At 37.4% G+C, this 22,398-nt stretch overlaps 1 long non-coding RNA gene across 1 annotated transcript; it reads right to left on the reverse strand.

Moving 5' to 3' along the window:
* Positions 1–6,897: 6,897 nt before the first annotated feature.
* Positions 6,898–22,195, reverse strand: LOC115611829. Its single transcript, XR_003992714.1, has 3 exons — positions 22,101–22,195; positions 10,439–10,557; positions 6,898–6,963 (listed from the first exon to the last, which is right to left on the reverse strand). It is a non-coding gene; the product is annotated as an uncharacterized LOC115611829 (long non-coding RNA).
* Between the last annotated feature and the right edge of the window lie 203 nt (positions 22,196–22,398).

The following is a 22,398-nucleotide window of genomic DNA, read 5'->3' on the forward strand; positions in this document are numbered from 1 at the left end:
AGGGACTGGGAATATGGGATACACAGTGCTTCCCTAGCAAGCAGCAAAACCAACCAAATCTACTAGTAATACACTGACTGATACGGTGCCATCACATGAGGAACTGGTGTTCCAGAGATTTTGTGTGATTAAGCTGGTTATTTGCCCTAAATCCCTGTAAAACCTATCCTGCTACAAATTGTCAGACACAAGGGGACAGTTCAGAGAGAATGTGACCCAGAGGGACTGTTAACTTTCAGTGATCAAATCCACATACATTTTCAACTACTACTTATTAAAAAGCTACAGGGCCAAATTCTCTAAAATGTTCAAGCAATGTGCAATTCAGGATGCAGTTTTGGCCTCCAAGATGGAAGTTTGCAGACTCCTTAGATCTTCTGCTTCGTGTGATGTTGGATAACCACTGACCCCCATACATAACCAGGTCTCACCAAGCAGGGGCAGGACGATGCTGGTACAACATCTTTGGTGGTTATCTTTGGATATACACCTGGAATGGGGTGTGGACTGCAGTAATTCTGCTTTTGTTACAGTGATGTTCAAATGACTAAAAATGAAATCGAGCTTGAACTTTGAATACTTTTGGACAATTTTGCTCATCAAAAATGACTCTTGAAAATTTTCCCTCCTGTCTCTGACTATTTCCTGCTTTTGAGATTTTTCTTGGATTAAAATGGCTGTAGGCAGCCTAAACATTTGTTTGAAACCTGTTTTTTTTTTTAAGGAGACATCTAATAGTGTCATTATTTATTGTTGTATGCCTTAAGAGAATATTCAGATGTTTAAAATTGAGCATAATGCAAGCCACTATAGAGCAGATGCTAAGCTTGAAGTGCTCTTAGGAATACATATACCACATTTTAATTTCAACTCCTACTATTATACTAACTAGTCACAAAATGGCTTCCTATTTATGCAATATGTTATCTGTAATGTCACTTAAATTGAATAGATGAGTGCCTTCTAATAATGTATGTTTACTTCATGAACTTGTGGGCAATTACATTGTAATTATGTCTTTTGTAGGTCCTTTTTTTGCTGACACATAGTGCACTAGTGCATTTTAAGTGTAATTGCAGTTCTCCCTACCATTTAGGAAAGCTGAACATTGTTAAAGGTTTGTAAATTACCTACACTTAGACCATAGGCAACTAGGCAAATTAAATGGCAGTGTCAGTACTATTACAATGTAAATTGGTGTTAAGCATAATCCAAGATAGAAGCATTTTTACAGAAGAATAATGTTTACATAGCACCTCAAAAAATGCAACAGAAACACAGATACTCCCAAAGTTGCGAAACTGCATATTTTTGATAATTGAGAAAACACATGCAACATATAGTATATGTAGCTGTCAACTATCCAATGAAGCAAATATTTATATTTACACACCAGGCTACATAATCATCTTATCGAAAAGAAAGGCATGCCCAAATGCTAGTCTATCAGAATGCCATCCTTCCTGCTCCTCAGGAATAGTGCCTCACCAAAGCAGCAAGAAAATATATGTCCAGCAGCCTGTAACGCCTCAGGGGGAGGGAGATATACAGACCATCCTTGCAGTGAAAACTGGACCTTGCCTATTCCATCCTTGCAAGACCTTGTACTCACCACCACGAAGGAAGGAAGCAACTAACCCATTGATCATGCTTGTTCCTCCCTCTTTCCTTAGGGTGAAGGTACAGCACTACGGTGACTTGCAGGACCACGGTGCAGGAGGATAATTGTGTGTCATCATCATAATTTTAGCTTCGCAATGTATCCATGGAGTATATCCCCAGGTAAAATCAAGTTTGGGGCTACAGTGATATTTGACCTGATCCTTGCAGCAGGATGAACTTTTAAGCCTAGCAAAGAGAATGAAATTCTTTATCACTACCCTTATTCCTGCTGAGCAGTGAGTTAAATCCCCACGGTGACATGAAAAGCACAGGAAAAAGAAACCACCTTTTGTCATTAGCATGAGGACATATCTTCTACAGCTGGGATGCCGGGACTGTTGGATTTTGGCACAGAATTCTAAAATTAGGTAACATGTTTTCAGCGTGATGGTTTAAACCTATCCTTTGTGTGCTGCATCATTATCCACCTCAACGTCTGGATCACAAGATAGCATTTCGCTTTCATTTTTTTATCCACTATGAAGGTAAACCAGAAATTTCAAAGCAAAGAACATTTTTATTTGCCCAATATTTGCAACGATTCACGAAGCACAGTTACAAAAATACAACTTTACTACAGACTTGATATATTTGTGTTGTTTTCAAGAACCAAAACTTGGACAGTTGATCGTGTTTTTACTATAGGAACTTGAACTGTCATGTGCTTGGACATGTCACTACAGAATTTTTTTAAAGTAGATTTATGTTGCCCTATGGGGCTTAAGGGTATAGTGATTATTATACACTGAGAAAAGTGCATTTAGCTTACAAAACCAATGTCCCACAGAGGTGACCACTCTAGAAAGACCAGCAACATCACTTAAGTAAATTAATTTTGAAGTACTGTCCCGTCACTTCATGCCTCTAGGCCAATCACTCACTGGTGGAGACATCCTAGTTTTGGATTAAAGCAGCTCAGCCATGCAAACCGTAGCACTGGATGGGAATGAGCATCTGGGATTGACAGCTCACAGATCTTGGCAATAGAGGCCACAAGTCCAATGACATAATTTTTATTTAAAGCAAAATCCTAGTGGCATTTTGGTAGAATTTGATCTTCAGTAAATATTTACCAGAATAATATCCAGGAGGATGGATGCTGATCTCACTTGCCTTTCTTGCAACTTGGAAGTAGCAATGGAATTATACTGGTGCAAATCAGAACCATATCCTATGGCTAAATGCAAAAATCAGTGAGATAAAATGGAAACAATCACATTGCCAGGCCCAGAAAGCACGTGCACAGTAAGCTGTCTCTCATTTTACCCATTCTGAGTTGCCAGGGATTTTGAATTCCTCTTTCTATTGGTGTTTCTAACTAAAAGTGAGAAGTGCAAAATGTACAGTATGAAACCAAACCACTTAGTGGCTGGTAGCCATTTCCCCATGATTAGCTTGGTCAGAAAAAGACTTGCAGATCAGTGGTACAACATGGAACACAAAGATTTTAATTGTGCCTGACCTTACAACGGACAGCAAGGGAAAGGCACAACACCCAGTCACCTTTATCCTTCTTTTTGTTTTCTAAATGCATGATAATCAGCATATTGCTTACAGGACATACTGCTTAAATTAAAGGCTTCTTATTACAGCTACTACAGCCTTACTAGGAGCTTTCTGTGTAACCTGCTGAGATGGCTCAGCCAGCTCCAGCACCATCTCCAGTAACTTCTCTTTGGCTGGAATACACCTACTTGGGCTATAATTTAAAGAAGTCAATTGAAGGTTGAAGTCTGATGATTTGCACAGGCACAACAATAATCTCATGTTCACAGGCCTCCTCATACCTCTTCTACACCACTTTTGTTTTCACCTTTTTACACTAAACACAAAAAGGTTTTCAGTAAACATCAGTGCTAACTGCTAGTCCATTTAAAAGGACATAAATTATTCAACTACTGCAATTATTGCAAAAAATGTAACTTTTAATATGGGGAGAAAAAAACGTTTAATTGCTACATTCAGCAACTATTCTTCCATACTCACTATGGACTTAGAAGGGAACAGCAAAAAAGTGAGGAATCCCATTGCCAGACACAGCCCCTAAATTACCAGCTTGTCTATGCAGCTTTCTACTTTAATGCACTAAAGGGGAATAGCTCATCACTAATGATTTGGAAATACAGATCACATAGATCCTCAACTCAAAGTTGAACAGTAACCTGAGTTTTAAACACCATGTTATATCTTCTTCCTCTTACATATATATACAGATTTTTTAGAAAATAATATTAATAACACCAAAATACCAAGTGCAATGGTTTCCCTACAAACTCTATCACCTGTTTATCTCTCACTCTCAATACTAACACTAAATTGGGCCTCATGAATTATTTATGAGGGGCCCTTTAATGGGATCATTTTTCCTAGCCAGCACTGACACTAATGCTAAGAAAAATCTCTTGACATTAATCTTGGGTTAAGGAAAGCTCCAAATACCTAGTTTCCTTCTGAATGTTCCCTTTCCTCCTATTTAACACATTGCAGAAACCAGTCATTCTGCAGCTCTGTTATGTATGAGTGTGGGCATGGGAGGGGAGAAGGGAATATACAAGGTCAGAGAGGGAATTTGTAGCATCAGGATGCTCACATTGGGAACTCCGAGGTCTGGTCCAGCTCACATTAAATTTAAATGAAAGTTTCCCATTGCCAGTCCTGGATAGCTGAATCAAGTCCCAAGCCCTGCTCTTTTTTCATATATGCATAAACTCTCTGAAAGAAATGGGAAGGTCTGTTTGAAAAGAGAAGCAAGCTATGAATTTTTAACGTCACTATTTTAGTTAAACTGTCTAGAATTGATTAAATCTCCCTTTTTCCCCCATTAGTTTGTATCTATTCTGATGAAGTGATTCAGGACGTTTTCCAGGGCTGATTACAAGAGTAATGGGCTCTGGTGTTGCAATTGCAAATACGACCATTGATAAAGCATGAGAAGCCAAAAGTAGGTTTTGGCATATCCTAAAGACAGAGTTGTTTTTAATTTATGCACAAAGATGATTCCTGCAAATTATTATCCAAATTAAAATCCCTCCCCTAAAGAAAAATCTCTTTAAGGTGTCTTGATGTAAAAAAGAAGGTATCTTAGAGAACTGTGAATTTCAGTCTAAAACATAGCTTGTTTGCTAGTGCTGTGACAGGGACACTCCTCCCCCCCCAACATACACACTCTTTTGGTCATAGTGATGAAACTACTGACTTTCCTCATTTTTCTAAAATAAAATACCTAAAAAGCAATACATTTATTTTTTCAATTGTAGCTTTTTGACATCTATAATGGTTTTGTGTCTAAATCTGACAACATTTGTAACAAACTGAAGTGACTGTACCATTGGAATGTGTCCTGGAGGCTTCTTCTGTCAAAGGAGATGACAGTAACTTTTCCCATGCAGATTAAGCTGGTGTTTACAGATTTGCCCTGGGTGTGCATTTTTATCCAGCTGTGATCAAGTAACACTGCCTGATGAGTGCCAGACAGATCTCCTGATACGAAGGGCTTACATGCCCATCACTTCATCATCACAAAACATGGTTCCAATCTGGACACCACGGCAAAGATCAATTATTTTATTTTATTATGCTAAGGCAGAGTACTCACATGAGAATGCAAAAAGCTTAATAATTTAAAAATCTCCTTGCCATTTTACAGAAAATTGAAGCAGTATGTGGATTTTAAAATATTTTTGTTCAGGTTTTCAGTTCCCTACACTGAGCCCTAGGGATTTTAAAACAATAAGCAGTAGAGTGGATAGTTTCAGAATTTAGAATTTAAAATTTCTTTAATTCTTTTTTTCCCCCTGCTGAATATCTTTACCTTGCATGCTGTAATAATCTGTGATATTACGAAACATAGCTTCAGTAACATAAACATTTCTTCCATCAATGAAAGTATATGAGGTCAAGAGATTGTCAGCCTTTGTGCGACCTGAAGCTATAAACATTACAGAGATATTCTGAAAGTAGCAGTGGTTGCATATTGCTTTCTCAGAACTCCTAGATATTCAAGCTGGGATGGAAGAAGTCTTTTTCCTAATATCTGATTTCACGTTTGGAACCTCTAATTCATGAAATCATACAATCCTTTGAATTTGAACATTAAACATATTTCTAAATACTAGCAATATGAACATTGCCTAAAGTACTAGTGACTTATTTCATATCCGCTGTGTGGTTTGAAGCTGTTACTAAAAACACAGAGATATGACAAAGAAATGCCTCCAAAAGGAGTGCTTAAACTAGCGGCTCAGATTCTGCTTTTTATCAGCATTTTAATTGGTTTTGGAAACCAATTGATCAATATTTATGTAAGTGTCTGTGAAAACAATACTTGCAAACGGTTTCCTGTTTGCTTTAAAATGCCACACAATTTGTAGATGTTTCCTGCTCTCGTTCTAATTCCAGTATAGGCAAGTATTAAGAAACTGATCCTCTACCCTGTGCAACAGGCAGCTCTGTGTCATCTAATTATCCTAACAAGTGATAGGACAAGAGGTAACGGCCTCAAGCTGCACCAGGGGAGGAAAAATTTCTTCACAGAGACAGTAATCAGGTATTGGAACAGGTTGCCCAGGGCAGTGGTGGAATCACCACCCCTGGAAGTGTTCAAAAACCATGTAGATGAGGCCCTCAGTGATACGGTTTAGTGGTGGTCTTGGCAGTCCTGGGGTAATGGTTGGACTTGATGATCTTAGAGGTTTTTTCTAACCTAGTTGATTCTATAATTCTACCCCTACAAATTACAAGGCAGCTTTTTCCAATAGCCAGCAGTGAGGAAGCACACATTACAAAATAATAATACTAATATTATCAATGTTTTCTATAGGTAGCTGGTGTAGTTCATTTTCATTGGCTATACAACTTCTACTTGTGCTGATGGCATTGAGTCTGCAGAAACAGCAGAAAAAACGATTCCAGAATCTGGTGCATATAATCAGTATTGTCTGCAGTGTTTTTATTCTTTTCTGACTGTATTCATCAAAGTGTGAACTGGTGAGGTACTGGTGAGCTCAGGGGACCACTGAGTTATAGAAAGCCTTTCACCTCTGCGTCAGAGGTTTAAATCATGATAGATCCTTTGTGGCTGAAAGTTATTACCATGTGATGGTTGTCTGGTGACTTACATGGAACATGTTGGTGGGCTTATCCAGATTCAGTTAGCAGATGTTCACATCACAAAAGACACCACTACAATTAGCCCTCTTGTTGGCAGAAAAGCCAAGCAATAAATGGGCATGGCTCCCCTTCCCTCCATCCATTACTTTCATTCAACTGGCAGGCTATTAGAGACGAACCTGCACTTGGAATCTGCAAGAAAAGAGAACACAAAACAATTTTAATTGCTGCTGAATTCATAAATTACAATATATGCAGTAGGCCATGCCAGTTTTAAGTTGCTTTTTGGAAGGTTCAGTTTGAAGCAAAACCATCCCAAGGAGTTGAGAAGAGGCTTGCGGCCTCCCAAATAATTTCCCTTCCCGTACAGAAGAAAAGTACTACTAGTAATCCTATAAATATAAGCAGTCAGGTCTGAAGGCCACTGGCTAAAAGTGAAGTCCATGGCTCTTCTCCCATCACTAACCCACTTCTGGGGTCCCTCCACTGCTTTGAAGGGTGCAGAACAAACAGAGCAGAGGAATGGGAGAGGTTCTCTGCAGTGCATCTGTACCCATTTGGATCCCAATTCATGTTAAAATGTAGGCGAATATTTTTGAGCCATTTTCTCAGCTGACGCAATACACTGAACTCAATTAATGACAGATTTAGGTCTGAAAAATAGTTATGCAGTTATGTATTACAACCTGATTTACCTCAAAATCCACCTACTAGAGCTAGTCAGATGTGTCATTCAGCTAAGGACCTAGTCCAGAATAATTTTTTTTTTTTAAAGTGGCAGGAGAAGCACAGAACATATATTTAATTAATTTATTTCTTCATCCACCTCAATGAACATTGGAGATTTTATCCTTTTGTGCATAAAAATAAATCTCCATAGAGCTTTTAATAGTACTTATTGATTTAGAAGGATTTTCTGTACTATTTAATTTTGATTGATTTGCTAGGGAAGTTGTGTTTTTTAGCAGTCACTTGTTTATTATTCATCTAGCCAGGGGCTTGTATGAGCTTTGCACTTTTTAAAATCCTTTTCAGGAGACTTAATTTTCACCTGCATATACACTAGTTGACAGTTCCCTGTTCTTCACTGCACTGACAAATAAACCAAGAATCCCTGTACTCATTTCATTATAAACATTTTATAGGCATCCCATAAAGATTACTTCTGAACACAACAGTCAAGGCTAAATATGAGCTGATTTTCCCTGTGATGAAAGGCCAGTGTCCGATCAAATAAGCCATCCAGGCCCTAAAATGGCTTAAAAAAAATAGTTTTAATCTCTTTGTCTGACTTCACGGCATGGTAGTACTGCCCTTACATAAAAATGGTTAGTACAGCTGGTCTGAAAATGTGCTTGAAGTTTAGAATCACATATCATTGTTTATACAGATGATTATTTGGGATAGACTTCAATAGAATCTGACTTAACTAGCAAAGGAGAAGGCTTTGGCAATAGCATAGGGTGATCAGCAACAGCAACTCATATTTTCCAACTGAGATCAATGTGGACTTTAATCCATTAATGCAAACCTAAATATCACCAGACAGATATGAATAGATGACAGTGAAAATGTGAGGAAGAAAAGTCCGGAGCAGTCAGATTTAAGAGAGTTGTTTCATATTCCAACTCATTTTAGTACTCTACAGGAAAGCAGCCTCTTTCTAGATTTTCAATTAGCATACCCTAGATATGAACTGAAAACACTTCTTTTCTGCTAGCACAGATACTTTTTGTTCACCCATTTTGAGCCGGTGTTCACAGAATTGGATTTTTACAAAATCCTTGGAAGCATGTTAGCAATACATCTGTTTGAAATGTCAAGGAATTGGTTGGTTTGGAATGCAAAGTTGCCGACAATCACACCAAGTCATTCAGATGCCAATTTAGATATTTAAATACTAATGCCAGGCTGGGGAAGGGGTGAGGAAAACCCCAAAACAACGAAAACACCACCCAAACCGAGAAAGCTCCCAGGTCTGTGCCTATTAAATTAAACTAAAAATAAAGATGATGGCAGTATCTGCAAGCAATTTAGGTGGTCAAAAAACAATAGTGCCCTCTGGTTTGAAAACAGTGTTTAGTGTTTGCACTGTTCTTAGTTGTCACAATAAATTTGGACAGAGTTCCTATTTCCTGAATTGACTGAAGCTTTTCATTCTTTAAATTTCTAATGTGTTATGTCACATCTTATTGTATTTCACCGTGTCACATTGCATTATTTTGCATCATTGTCTCAGAAGTTAATGAAACACAACACAACAGCACATGACAAAAATGAATAAGCTGTTGATTACACAGACTAAATGTTGTAATTCAATATTTGTCAGATGGAGTAATCGTCGCAAATAATCTCAAACTTTTAATAGTTGTAACTTCTCAATCAGATAGTGAGAAACCTGCCCAATTTACTCATTTATCATAAAGGAAGGACCCTCTCCTGGGAAACAGAGGGTTGTTGTTATTTGCTCAGTATCAGTGTGCTGCTGCTTCTTTTCAACCTCTGCATAGCTAATTTATAATGATTAGAATGAGATTTGAGACATACTAGGCTAAAGAATTTCTCAGAATGCAATAATAAGAGTATCCATTTGAGACAGCATTAAAGACATAATATGACTGTTTTGATTTTACAATACAAATACAGCACATATCCTTGGGACTATTTCCATTCATTATGATTAAGCCATGTCACTCAACAGAGAAAGAACTGAGGGCTTCCCTCCTCCCTCCACCCCCAATTATTCTTGTTGATAGCAATGCCATAAAACTGAGGAATTATAACCTAACAATTGTGTCTGGTTAAGAAAAGAGAATGTTTAAATTCTGAGAAATGAACCAACATCTTGTTATAAAATATTAGAGTCTGTAGTCTTCACAGAAAAAAAAAATCCTATCAATATCGCAAATGTAATTCTTGCCTGAGAAGGAACTGCATGAACGTAAGAACTTAATAGCAATGGGTCACCATGAAAATTTCTTGGTCTATGTACTGAGAAAACTTCAAATTTGGAAAGTACTCAAGGAATTTCCAAAAATGTGTACAAATATACAAAATGGAAACAAAGCGACAAAAATCAAAGACTGTCTTTCAGTGAAGTTGTTCTTAATTCTGAACACCTTTTTTTGAGTGGATGTCACTCAAATTGTTTATTTTCTGAACTACTTTATTCTGATTTTTTATTTTTTGCTGCAATACAACAAATTTGTTGTAAAGAAACAGCAGTTTTATTTCTGTTTCATTCCATTGTTCTGGTCATTGTAAGACATGGGCTGTTGTTGTTTGCCTCTCAGGAAAGAAGAGAATAGATAAACTAAAGATATCATGTAATATTTGTGTTATATCAAGAAGGTTATGTTATAAAATATATCCAGCAGTAAAACCAAGAAGGTGCCAGAAAATATAAGTCAAGCAAAGGGCTACGTAGCAAGGCTGCCTGAAAAATAGGGTATAGGGCTGACCATGAGTCATCAAGTTTAAGCATGTGCCAGCACATGAATCACATAAGCCCAGTTAATAAGTCTGTCTGGCTCTGTGCATCCACGCTCATGTACTTATGGCTCTGGTGTCTAGAAAGCTTTTCTCTTCTTCTTGTCCAAATGTATTCATAGCCACTTTATGTCCATTTGTTCTCATGTCAAAATTACTGTTTCTTTCTGGTATTTACCTCATCATATACTCATAGACAGCAATTGCTTCCCCTCTGAACCTCTGTTTTGCCGGGCATAACTTCTTTTCAGGCAGGCCATCCTTTCCTCTGATCACCATAGTAGTCACTTTTTGCACCTGTGTAAAAAAAACCAAACAAACAACATTTGCACTCCAACCACAGGGATTCAGAATTTCAAGTGATGTCTAACAGGCACCTTGGTCAATGGCATGATTAGTCACCTTGCTTCATTAAAAATATTTTCCTCAATATATCTCTAAATTGCATTTTCCTTTTTCATGGTCTGAGTGCACTGGTGATTCACAGTAATTCTGTGATTGACTCTTACAACTAGGTGTTTTTTCTCTCTGTCATTTTCCACTGATGAGCCTACAGTTCATAGTAGATACTTTTCATCAGTCCATAAGTGCATGACCTTAAATTCCATTCCATTTCTATTACCCCAGTCTTCAAGGTCATTTAATTCTTCCTGTATAATATTCCAATCCTCCTCTGTATTCATGACATCTCCCAGGTTTGTATCATCAGTAAATTAATTAGTACACTACTACTTTTTCTGCCTAGGTCATTAAGGAAAATATTAAATAAAATTAATCCCCAGACCAATCCTAAAGGAACTCTACTAGTAACTTTCCTCCAGGGAGAGGGAGAAATCCTTTTAACATAACTCACTCTTGTCTCCTGTTCAGTCATTTCTTTACTTATAGTCCTGATACTTGTCCTTATCTTTTCCAATTTAACTAGTAATTCCCCATGTAGTAACGTATAAAACTCTTTAGTGAAGAGCAGAAAGGTTGAATCTTCTGCATTTGCTTTATTTCAAAAATCAAGTTGTCATTAAAACAAAGGGGGTGAGATAACAAGTTTATCTGCATGATTTTTTTAAAAAATATATTCATGTTTCACTTCATCCCATTTTCCCTTTTTTTTTTTTTTTTTTTTTTTTTTAATTCTCACAGTTTTAATTTAGTTTTTGGGTCACACCTAGATTATGTTTGATTTCTATTCTATCCTCAATGTACAGCGATTCTCTTGGTTATTTTCCCCTTATACAACTGAGAAAGATTTTGCCATCTGTTTAATTTGGTTTGCAAAGTCTGACTCTGCTCAACTTTTGCTAATTCTGTATATCACTATGCTTATGAAATGCCAAGAGGTACTTTTGCTAAACTATCCTTCCTCCACCTTGATTCCTTGTCAGGCTTGTATCATTTCTTGTATACTGTCTGATGTTGTAATTAATTTATCTGTTAAGGCATGTTAGTCCTCCTGCTTTGAGGCATATAATCTTATTGATCCAGTAATTACCTAGTAAAGAAATAACATGTATGAGAAATAACTGGACCTTCCCATTAGTGGAATTAATTTTCTTGTCTAGGCTGGGCAAAAAAGTCTTCCACAAAAATAAAATAAAGCATAGACTTTATCATATATTTAAGGGACTGCCCTGCCTATTTAAGGGCATCCTTGGTGCTCCTTAGCACTTGTCCCAGTACAGCCTCTCTCCTTCTTTATGATACCAAGCTGTTCAGGTTTTCCTGCTATAACTAATAATTAGTCCACCGTAACCTTGCTGTATGTTGCTACCACATTGTGCCTTTCATTGCTCCTATGTGTTCACAGATTGAAAACCAGCAACCCAGCAAGTGGTAAACATGGCAAAGGCCTTGTCAGCAGGCAATGTTGCTGCGTCACTGGCAGCAGTTATGGTGGCAGCTCTCCCAATGTGCACCCAAAACTCTCTTTATGGAGGGAGATCCAGCTTCACTGCTGTGGGGATCCAAGCACAATCACTAGATCATTGGTGATGCCTTTGATTAATCTTTTTCTTGCTCAGGAAATTTATTTTATATCCATATCAATCTATATTAAATGTGCATATATATATGTTTGTATACATATACACAAATGCACAGTTGTTTGCAAATTTAAAGCACTTTAACTGTCATTTATTAGTAAACACATCAGCAGATATTACTGTAGAAATGAATCTCAATTATCCTAGGAAATAGTCATATAAAATATTAGGAGCTTACATTATTGATTTTTTTGTTTATGATTTGCATCAGGATTTTGGCTGTAACCATTACGCCACCTTGAACTGCAAGAATTTCTAAACTGAACACTGTTCATGTATACTCTGTGGCTAAAGGTTGTAAGTTGTTGCCACTTGTCCTTGCAAAGAGCAACACATTTACCTGAACAGGCAAAAGCTCTGACCAATCCCAGATGGCAGAAAACATCTAGCGGGCATGTCAGAGTAAGATGACTTCTCATAAAGCTTTCCTAATAGCATTTGATTTGACATGAACCCTGTAGAACTCACTCAGTGAGTCAGATTGCAGAGATGTTTCTTCCAGCGCATTCTGGAATATACCAGAATTGGGCATAACTACTTTATGGGAGTACAAAAAGGCTGTGGGATACCTTAAGAGGGGCAAGCACAAAACTTCAGAGCAGTGTGGCAGCGTTTTCGCATGAGGGTTTCAGGTAGCCAGCGAGAAATAGAAGTTACAGAAACAACCGCTCATAGCTCTGGTCATTAAAACCCATAAAGATTTTCACCTTTGAAATTGTTTTTCCTGTGTTTCTGTTTCCCCCCATAGTGGTGCTATCCCTACTCTCTTAATTAACTCCTGCATGTTTGAATTCAGGCTGTCTACCTACCATTCTCCAGAATTTCCCTGACTCAGCTGCTGCCCTGAAAGGTTGTGTAAAATTTCTGTAACTGCTCAAAATCTGTTCTCTTCCAGCAATATCTCTATCTCAGTGATGATTTCAGGCTTTTTCTGTAGTCACAACTGTCAGCATAAGATGCATTACATATGTTCTGTGATTCAAAGTTAATATAGCCAAATATGAGACAATGAATTTTTTTTGGGGAGCTCCTGGAAGGTTCATTTATCTCTCTCAGCATATTCTGATTCTTAAAAATTTATTCTTGGCTTTCAATGATATATATGTGGAAAAAGAGACACTGCATATTTACTCCATATTCTTAAGTTACAGAGAAGCCAGTGCACTATAGGTCAAGGGGAGTGATCTCATGGTGAAAGTGCAGAATCAGTCATGCTGGCTAGACCAAATTTTCTGTAACTATGTTTTTGACTCCAGCATTGGTGTCTGGCTAGAGAAAAGCAGAGACAGTGGCACTCATAAAGTGATTTTTTTTTTGCAGTTTCTCTTCCTGCACTCTGGATTACTAATTTACAAATTTACTAAGCTTGGTGTTGCCTCCAGGTCGTCTTATTTAAGAACTACTGAAGAACAAAAACTACATGACCGGCCTTACTGCTTTTTCAGCCCACCTGTACTTTTTCTGTAGAAGTGAAGTCCACAACTGGCAGCATTTTCTTCATTTAAAACCTAAAAAGCTCATTTGCTATGGGTGCCTTGCATCTCATATTATGAGAAACAGTGCATGATGATCCCCTGTGCACATTCTGATATAATTAATGGTTTTTCAGTTTTCTGTTTGTCCCTCTTCTGACATTGCTTTTGCAAGATGAAGAGTCTTAATCTACTCAAACTCATATGAAAGCAGTTACATTCTTCCCATCTCCCTTGTAATCCTTCCTCAGTTCTCCTTTATCTTTTTGGAGGTGTGAAGATCAATACTGAAAACAGTATTCATGATGTGATTTTATAGCAGGTTTATGCAGGAACACATTTATTTTTTGTTTTGTTTTGGTTTGGTTTTTGCTAATAATCCTTAACAATCAATTTTCAGTTTTGACTGTTACTGATGTTTTCAGAGAATCATACACATTGACTCAAAGACCTCTTACCTGAATGTTTTGCAAGCCATTGTTGCATAGGCCTAAGGTAATTTTTCCCCATAAGTATTATGATATATTAACAGGCACTAAGGATGGGATTCAGTTTCCCAAACATAGGCATCTATGGATGGCATCTAAGGACAGGCTGTGTGTCTGACTTCTGCTACCATCACGTGGATATTTCAAGCACCACCTCAGATGACTCGGTGTCTATTTTCAAGCAACCAGAAAACACCCTGAATGTCCTATACCATTTTGTCCCCCACTTAGCTAGGAAATCTCATTCCAAACCTTCACAGTCAGCTTAAATAATTTTGTATGATTTGCAAACAGTGGCATCTTCTGAATCACACACACCCCCGTTATATAAGTTATTTATGAATATACAGACTGTGCTTCCTTCCATCATCAACCTCTCTTTGTTGTGAAAATGGTCGTTTTATTCCAGCCCATTGTCTCCTATTTTTATCCAGTTATTAACCCAAGCAGTTTTCTCTTACTTCTTAAGAACTTAGTTTCTTAAAGATATTTTTGGGCTAGGGATCCTTTATAAGGTTTTTTGAAAACCCAGATATAGTCTCTTGATCACACAATCTCATCTCACATTGTTCATTGAGCTCCTACAAAATTGTTCTCACAGAAACTGTATTCGTACTTAACTAACTTACCTGATATCAAAGTTAAACTTCAGCAATTTTCCAATTGAATTTTATTTTTATTTTATTCCAAAATATCTTGTATTGACTCTTCAGTTCAAAATAGCTTCTTATATTCGCATCCTATAAGAGTGAACCTGGAAGAGAAGAGTCTCCCGACAGCCTTAGTGCTAAATGCTGATCCCAAAGTTACCTGATGTTACCTAAATGGTCCATTTATACTTTCAACATTGAGCTCCAGGAACTCCTTTCAGGACTTTCATCAGACTCTACTGTACCCCTTGTATTGATTTTGAAGATGAACAGATTCTAAACTAGCTTTAATGCACCTACCCAATACCACACTCAGGTCACAACCCCCCATACAGATCTTTCTTCTTTACAAACCACTCCCAGCATACACCTACTATTGGTACTAAATTTAATTCAAGAAAAATGAAATAAACAGATCAGTGGATAAGAAGGGAACATTTTTTATTGATAGAGAAGCCTACACAGTCTTACTATAAGACAGAAGTAGATACTAATTTTCAGTATGTCACCAACCTTATTGTCTTTGATCTACCCCTCTGTAAAAATCTTTTATTCTTCCTCTTGCAGCACTATTTTTTTTTTATATATTCAGCACTAGTCATCCACTGCCTGTATCACAAATTAAAACCACAAGTGTACACATTTCTGCTCTTCAGAAGGATGCAAAATGCTCCTTAATTATATATCAACCATGCGTATGCAACCGTAGACATAGAGTTAAAAAGGAGTTTCATGATAGACACACCATTTACTGAAATGAATGGATATTTAAATCCCAGTTGTCTGAAGAAGGGGGAATTGAATGTTTAGTGTCTGTCTGTAAGATCTTATTGAAATGAATAATACTGTGCACTTACAGAAGGAGAAAGAAAATTGCTTGGACAGGTAATATGAATTCCAGACATGTTAGTGATTGCTTTGCCATTTCTGGAATGTCAAGTTTTCAAATCAGCATTATTCACCTCTAATTGATATCGATACCCTGAACCCAAATTTTTCTGTAATCGCTTTTTCATATGTCTTTTCCATAAGTTCTCACCCTAAGACAGTATGTAGGCTTGAGAGGCCTAAACCATTTATAGTTCAGCGAAGACCTTAAGCTGTGCTTTTCAGTTTTTATTAACAACAAGTTCCAGTTCCATACTGATTTTCCTGCTGTGCATACAAAAATGCCAAGAGCATTTTTGGTGGATATTAACAAATGTCAACAGTACAAAACCAATCCTACATTTTGCAGATAATTAAACCGTCTGAAATAATTTTAAAAAGGTGGTTTCTTTTGTGATCTGTGAGTAATTCACTTTCATGGATACATTTCCCTTCTTAGTACTGGCTAGGGTAATTTACACATTACAAGGCTTCTAGACATAGCTGGCCACTTATCCAGTGCTAATAAATTGAAAATGTGTGTGCATGATTTAACAGAAAAAGGAAGATGTGAATGTAATGCAGGTAATTGCTGAACTACAGTTCTGCTTCTGACAGCTAAAGAACACATGAATAGAGCTATCTGAAGAACAGAAGTTACTTTGCATCAACTTTCAAAATGTTGATTTTTCTTCTAACTATTTGAAAACAATGATATGACTATTTTTGAGAAAATGCTTTGTGTCAAAATGTCTGATACCAGGCAAAATGATTCTAGATGTTTAAGTGTGAGTTTACACGTGGGGAGAGGATATAGGACCACATTCCTTCTCCTTCAGCATCCATATTGGACTTTAGAGAAAAAACAAGCCTTCCTATAAAAAACCAGAAAGATTTTGTTGCAAAATGCTTCCCTTTCAACAAAAGACTGTTTTCTTTTTAAAGTCATTTCTGCTATAGCTATAGCAATAGCCTTTAGCCAGGCCTTTCATGTCACCAACCATTGGCTAAATTGGTGTTTCATTTCCAACCCCTATGTTACAAAATGTGTCTTCCAGATTTGATTCCCAGTTACTTGGAACGAATGTCTGCAGGTTCACAAAGAGCTTCAGTTTTGAAGAGCTCTCTGCTTCAAAGGATAAAGCTTCCTTTTCTTTATCAAAGTCTCATTCCTTCTTCTTCCAGCAGCAGTTATTTTGCAAGGCTTTTTACAAAGTCTATAGGGAAAACAAGAAACCTGAGAGCTCTTAACAGAGGTGGAATTTTGGGAGAAAAAAAGAAAACATGGTTGAAGATTATAGGAGTGCTGTACCCCTGGCACATTGGTGATACAGCAGTTTCCTCTTTTTTTCTATATGCATTATTTCCTTGCTCTTGCAACCTCTGTTGTTTGTTTGTTTGTTTTCTTTTACTGTTTGATGTTGAATTTCTCCCATCCCAGTCAGTTTTTAAACAGACATGTGAAAAAATAGAAACCTAGAATTAAAACTCTCAAGCAGTAAAACAGAGAAAGAAATTGAGCTGTGAGGGGCAAATGTCACAATTACAGTAGTAAATTCTTGTACATTCTGTAACACTGAAATCAGCTAGAAATTGTCTCATAGCTACCTGCACGGAAATTGAGTTGTAATTACTGAAAGACTCAGCAAATACAAGCATTGCAGTTCTTATTAAAACAAGCAACATTAGTCACAGTAAAGAGAAGTAGGGGAAAAAAAAAAAAAAGCCAAAATGTATAGACATTCTGATATCTATTGGTTTAAAATAAGAAATTTCTTGAAGTATGAGCCCAATATTCATTGTCAACTCAAATTATGGAAGTTAGGAGAAATGTCTATGAGGTTGAGTCACGTTACAAAGGCATAAAATAGGTGTAAAGGGTCAGAGATTTAAGTCAGCAGTTTATATATTCCTATTTAAAGGAAAATACTTACCAGAAGAAATACTTGTTTGTTTGTTTGTTTTTTTGCTGTCTAAAACCACTCTTGTTAAGAATTGCAGAACTAAAATTTTCAGTTGTTCTTTTCCAAGGCACTAGTAGCTGAAACAGTCTACAATTACTTGGTACTTAGCTGACAGATTATTTCACACACAGCTCAGCCTTTCCTCCCTTCCTTCTTAATTCAGACATTCTGGAAATGGTTCCAGTCTTACCACTCCTCCTATTATTTCTGCTCCTCATCTCTGGTGGCTTCAGATCTTCCTGCCGCCTATCCAACATGGTCTTTGAATATCCCTCAACAACTCACACCAGCCACTGGCATCAGAATCAGCCCTCAGTAGCCCAGCACTACCTTGGAAAGTGGATGTCATTATTACCATTGATCACCAATGGAGCAGGGGATCTGTGTCAGCTGAAAAAATGCTTAACTCTTCAGTATTTCCTCAGTTCACGGTGGTTCCTTTTCTGTCTCCTGATATTTTATTACAGCAGAATAATTTTAATTGGCACATGCTGGTGGAAACAAAACTGCATCTGTTGAGGGCCAGATTCTAGCACTCCTGCTCAGGCGGTACAAGTCCCTTGTTCTGGAGTGTGTCCTTTGAAATCAAGGGATCTGCCCAATTGTCAGAGGTTCATAGGAACACATTGTTCTGATAGGTATTCACTTTTGTTCCATAATATGCTTTAAAAATACACACTGTACAAACCATTAAAAAACTCCTATTAAAGTAAGTTTGGCCATAATAGAGCAGGGAAGCAGCAGGAAGGGAACAAAGGGCTACCCAGCACGACACTTCTGCTAGCAAACACCAATTCACACCTGTTAACTACTGTGTATAAAATCTTTGGAATCAGTTCCTCAAAAAAGTCAAAGAAAGAAAGAAAAACTGTTCACCATGAAAGAAAATGGGAACCTCAGGTGTGCTGCTGAAAGCTTACAGAGTCAGATCAGCATTTATAATCAGTAACTTCTGAGACTACCTGAAGGAATGGAAGGAGAGGACTTGGCAGGTATACAAAGTATACACAAGCACAGAAGAATTGGTCCTCATAATTTTGAAGTGAAATGGGGGATAACCCCACTGGGTCCCAGCAAAGACACAAAGTTCTGAACTAAAAGTTCAGCCAGACCTTTGGTCCTGAGAGATAATTATAAGGCTGCCTGACCTAACTGACCCAACTTAATGAAACGAGTATGGCTGAACTGAGGAGAAAGAAAAATATACACTGAGCATCAAAATGGGGTTCCTGATCTGTCACTGCTATTCAGATTCTTGTGAAAAGAGATGTGTCATTGTAAAAGACTTTTCCATTAATAGATGTCAGCCTTCTCGGCTACAGACACCCAAGCAGAGTATAGAAACATAAGTGGACAAATTCTGATCTCATTTGTATGTCCACAAACCTGGTGATGATTGCCTGGAAACTGTCACTAAAGACTTAAGTGATTGTATTCAGGGTGTCTGCTCAAGAGGAGTGTTTAATCGTTAGTGTTACTTATCAATCTAAAGTCAATTACACATCCTTACCTTTGTGAGAATTGTGCACTTGAGCAGTATTTCATCAACAGGAATAAGCAGTACAAATCTGTCCCCTCATTATTAATAATCATATTTCATTATTTGGAAGAGAATGCTCATGCTGAGAGACCTAAGATTATTGAAGAACCTATGGGCTTATATCTTACATATGTTAAATCTGCTTTACATTAGCCCTGGTTGCAAAGTAGGCTTAAACTAGAAAAATCCATCTGGAGGAAGTTTGGCTTGGTGAATTTCCTACTGGTATGGGGCTGCCTTCCCAATCACTGTTGCATGAGCATACCACTGAGCAGGAATGATATGGCTTGCACATCCACAACCCAGAAATTCTTGGCTCTCCAGCAGCCCAAAAGGCCTGTTCACAGATGACATGGCATAAATCCTGAGGCTGTATCCCATTTTCCTTTATTTACACACACATGTAATCTTAAACAAGGGAAGCTTTAGCAGGCAAGAGCAAGATACAGTACTTATCAAATTCAGTTCAGCAGATCTCCAAGTACAGCACATCAGCCTCAAGGGTTTTTCTCTCAAACACTGCTGCTAAGTTCTCCATAGAAGGAAACTTGCTGAACTACATCTTTCTGAACTTAAAAGAAGAAAAGTCCTGATTCTAAACTGAGTGAGGGAGTAAATGAACGAGTAACTTCATTGAAAGCAAGGAGTGGCCTGGTCTATTGCTAGGAGAGCTATAGAGAATCCGTACAATAGACTCATGACAAGAAAACTCTCATACTTTCTTTTTTTCAACTTTTTTTTTTTTTTTTTTTTTGTGGTAAGAATATTATCCATCTCAGTAGCTTTATTTTCAGCATCAAACTTTAGACTGGTCTTTGAGGACTCTCTTAAATAACCTCTGGTATGGATGTAAAAAGCAAGCAAACCAGAACAATCGAACCTAAGGCTAACTTTCTAGCACATTTCTAAGCTATCCTTTTTATTCTCAGGCCTTCCCTTCACCCTTTTCCCAAGTTAGTTTCATTCCAATCTTTTTCTCCCTGGATGATTCCCTCACAGCAGGCAGAGAGGCACCACTTCCAGGCAACTCCTGCTGTGCATCAGTTGTTCCCCTGTAGTCTTTTTCTTGAGGCTCTTTTGCATGGCTCAGCCTCCCCAGAACTAAAAGAACGTTTACTCCTGCCACAGCTACTTTGGCCTCAATTTCTGTGCTTCTGTGTCATTTAGTTGGTTGGCCACAGTGAAAGCTCATTTGGTTGGAAGCTGACCTCCTGCCTATTCTGAATAATTTTAGATTCAGTCCTGGGATCTTGTGTTTCAAGATTCCTTACTTTCTTTCCTTGGGGATTAATGAACATTTTCAAATTGCTTCATGTGGTGTAACATCATAAGGTGCCTTAATTTTGCCAAAAAAAAAAAAAAAAAAAAAAATCCAAAGGAATTAGTGTTTAGCTGTTAAATATCTTCTGTTTTCCTTAATACTTTTTGAAACTACGGCATCTAGGAAATTATGTTGTTCCCATTCTGATTTAGCAGACTCTTGATGGACTGACTCATGTAATCTCATACACTTAGATTCAGATTTACATTCAAATTGAAAGCTCATATTTTTTGTAAATAACTAAACAAACAAAAAGCAGCTTTGGAAAACTTCTGGTCTTTTTTTGAACTTCAATTGTCACTACATACATCTGCAGATAACTTGGGGAACTGCAGCTAAGGAAAAGAATGGAATTCAGTGGATGCTTATCAGGTGCATGGCTGTTGTTTACTGGATACTCTAGAAGACTAGTCATGGACTAGTTACAAGCCAGTTCCTTTAAGACAACATAATTTTTAATCTCTGCCTCATCCAGCTCCTCATCCTTCCTGGCTTCACCCACATGCTTTCCTTTTGTGCAAACTTTTGCTGAGGAAGAAATAAACTTATTTTTGATGAATCCTGGAAGAAAATCTGGGACAGCGGTGAGATAGGAGTAGAAATCCCAGTCTGAATGGGAACAAAAGGATTACTAGTCACACATTTGTGACTTGATCATGCAGCAGAGGAGTGTAAAGCAATATTGGTGCTGGAAACTGGAGAGAGTTTTCTCAGGTAATGCCTAGATTAGGTTTCCTAAGACACATGCCCATCAACAGAACAACACTTCCTTGGCGATTCTGCAAGACTGAATTGCACAGTTGTCTTTGACCCCGTTATAATACATATTTCCTCTCTGAGATGAGATTTATCAACATTGCCTAGCTTCTTTCATTTGGCAGGCCAAAATGCCTCCTAATATCCACAGAGATTTTTTCTTATTTTCCCCAGTCTCTTTACATGACTCTGCTTAGTTATGTCCTTAGTTAACATTTTTCTTGACTACTTCTAAGGGCAGTATCACAAACTGTTTCCAGGTAGACTGCTCGCTCTTTGGTCTTCACAACACTTCTTTCATGGGTGTTAACATTTTTTCTCAGGAAATATTACAAAAACAGTTGTCTAAATTGTATAAAATAAATGAGTTGGGACAACTAAGCTAAAGCAATTTAACAAGGATGTAAAAAGCGAGCTTTAAGATCATTTTCAAAAAAATTCCTTTCCTGACTAAATGTTTGAGAAAACTGCCAATACTTCCTTTCTGTACTGGAAGATTCTAAAGGCAAATATAACCATAGTAAAGCTTAATAGTATATACAGTAAAGCTGGATTTCCTGCATTGTCACTATATTAATGGTATCTTGTGACATTAATTTTAAAAAGTCTAAGAAAATAAACATTATGTATTTATTAGCATATTACTCAAATGATTTATAACCTCAGAGGTCCCTGTAGTACTGCTGAAAATTTTTCTATTCGTTTCACGGGTGCAACATCATAAACCAACACAAAGTACTTACCCTGTTTACTCACACTTCTTGCGAGGCTGTGTAATCTTTTCACTCTGCCACCAGATAGATCTCCTTTCTTTTTGCCCTTAGGACTCTTCCACATAATTTCTTGAGTGTGCTTGTCTGAGTGTAGAAAAGGGGAAAAAGCATTAATATCATCAGATCAAATTTTGAAAATACCCTGCCCTTGAAACTCTTCCTTTCAACATAAAAAAAATTTTTTTTTGGAAGTTTTTGGGTTTTTTTGGTAAGGTCTCAAAAATAAGACCTTCCAGGCTCAAAGCCTAAAGACAAGACATTCTTACAG

The sequence above is a fragment of the Strigops habroptila genome, chromosome 8 (genome assembly GCF_004027225.2).
Source record: "Strigops habroptila isolate Jane chromosome 8, bStrHab1.2.pri, whole genome shotgun sequence".
In the NCBI taxonomy this organism is placed as follows: Eukaryota; Metazoa; Chordata; class Aves; order Psittaciformes; family Psittacidae; genus Strigops; species Strigops habroptila.